This window comes from Rhipicephalus microplus, chromosome 4 (genome assembly GCF_043290135.1).
Source record: "Rhipicephalus microplus isolate Deutch F79 chromosome 4, USDA_Rmic, whole genome shotgun sequence".
Classification (NCBI taxonomy): domain Eukaryota; kingdom Metazoa; phylum Arthropoda; class Arachnida; order Ixodida; family Ixodidae; genus Rhipicephalus; species Rhipicephalus microplus.
In genome coordinates this window covers 231735516-231737674 of record NC_134703.1, presented here as the reverse complement: position 1 = coordinate 231737674, position 2159 = coordinate 231735516, and the positions used below count along the sequence as shown (strand labels likewise).

The 2159-nt window shown below is 52.4% G+C and overlaps 1 non-coding gene across 1 annotated transcript; it reads left to right on the top strand.

Annotated features, from left to right (window-relative positions):
- The first annotated feature begins 1294 nt into the window (after positions 1 to 1294).
- On the top strand, positions 1295 to 1368 carry TRNAN-GUU (transfer RNA asparagine (anticodon GUU)). Its single transcript has one exon. It is a non-coding gene; the product is annotated as a tRNA-Asn (tRNA).
- The last annotated feature ends 791 nt before the right edge of the window (positions 1369 to 2159 follow it).

Genomic DNA, 2159 nt, shown 5'->3' with positions numbered 1-2159 from the left:
TGTTAACCGAAAGGTTGGAGTTTCGAACCCTCCCGGGAGTGGTGTGTTGCTTTTTTCTTTGCACTGTTAGCTTTGAAGATATGTTCTGATGGTGGTGAGAGTGGAGCATGACTGTCTTCGTGGCGCAATTGGCTTGCGAGATCGGCTGTTAACCGAAAGGTTGGAGGTTCGAGCACAACCCGGTGGTGGTGCGGCGCTTTTTTTTCTTTGCACTGATAGCTTTGAAGATATGTTCTGATAGTGGTGAGAGTGGAGCAGCACTGTCTCCGTGGCGCAATTGGCTTGCGTGATCAGCTGTTAACCGAAAGGTTGGAGGTTCGAGCCCACCCGGTGGTGGTGCGGCGCTTTTTTTTCTTTGGGCTGATAGCTTTGAAGATATGTTCTGATGGTGGTGAGATGGAGCACGACTGTCTCCATGGCGCAATTGGCTAGCGCGATAGGCTGTTAACCGAAAGGTTGGAGTTTCGAGCCCACCCGATGGTAGTGCGGCGCTTTTTTTTCTTTGTGGTGATAGCTTTGATGATATATTCTGATGGTGGTGAGAGTGGAGCAGGACTGTCTCCGTGGCGCAATTGGCTAGCGCGATTGGCTGCTAACCGAAAGGTTGGAGTTTCGAACCCTCCCGGGAGTGGTGTGTTGCTTTTTTCTTTGCACTGATAGCTTTGAAGATATGTTCTGATGGTGGTGAGAGTGGAGCATGACTGTCTTCGTGGCGCAATTGGCTTGCGCGATCGGCTGTTAACCGAAAGGTTGGAGGTTCGAGCACCACCCGGTGGTGGTGCGGCGCTTTTTTTTCTTTGCACTGATAGCTTTGAAGATATGTTCTGATAGTGGTGAGAGTGGAGCAGGACTGTCTCCGTGGCGCAATTGGCTTGCGTGATCAGCTGTTAACCGAAAGGTTGGAGGTTCGAGCCCACCCGGTGGTGGTGCGGCGCTTTTTTTTCTTTGGGCTGATAGCTTTGAAGATATGTTCTGATGGTGGTGAGAAGGGAGCAAGACTGTCTCCGTGGCGCAATGGGCTAGCGCGATCGGCTGTTAACCGAAAGTTTGGAGTTTCGAGCCCTCCCGGGAGTGGTGTGTTGCTTTTTTCTTTGTGGTAATAGCTTTCAAGTTATGTTCTGATGGTGGTGAGAGTGGAGCAAGACTGCCTCCATGGCGCAATTGGCTAGCGCGATCGGCTGTTAACCGCAAGGTTGGAGTTTCGAGCCCACCCGGTGGTGGTGCGGCGCTTTTTTTTCTTTGGGCTGATAGCTCTGAAGAAATGTTCTGACGGTGGTGAGAGTGGAGCAGGACTGTCTCCGTGGCGCAATTGGCTAGCGCGATCGGCTGTTAACCGAAAGGTTGGAGGTTCGAGCCCTCCCGGTGGCGGTGCGGCGCTTTTTCTTTTTTGGGGCGATAGCTCTGAAGAAATGGTCTGACGGTGGTGAGAGTGGAGCACGACTGTCTCTTTGGCGCAATTGGCTAGCGCGATCGGCTGTTAACCGAAAGGTTGGAGGTTCGAGCCCACCCAATGGTGGTGCGGCGCTTTTTTTCTTTTGGCTCATAGCTCTGAAGAAATGTTCTGACGGTGGTGAGAGTGGAGCAGGACTGTCCCCGTGGCGCCATTGGCTAGCGCGATCGGCTGTTAACCAAAAAGATGGATGTTCGAGCCCTCCCGGGTGGGGTGTGTTGCTTTTTTCTTTGCGCTGATAGCTTTGAAGATATTTTCTGATGGTGGTGAGCGTGGAGCACGATTGTCTCCGTTGCGCAATTGGCTAGTGCGATCGGCCGTTAACCGAAAGTTTGGAGGTTCGAGCCCACCTGGTGGTGGTGCGGCGCTTTTTTTTCTTTGGGCTGATAGCTTGAAAGATATGTTCTAATGGTGGTGAGAGTGGAGCAGGACTGTCTCCGTGGCGCAATTGGCCAGCGCGATTGGCTGTTAACCGAAAAGTTGGAGGTTCGAGCCCTCCCGAGAGTGGTGTGTTGCTTTTTTCTTTGTGCTGATAGCTTTGAAGATATGTTCCGATGGTGGTAAGAGTGGAGCGCGACTGTCTCCGTGGCGCAATCGGCTAGTGCGATCGGCTGTTAACCGAAAGGTTGGAGGTTCGAGCCCACCCGGTGGTGGTGCGGCGCTTTTTTTTCTTTGGGCTGATAGCTTTGAAGATATGTTCTGATGGAGG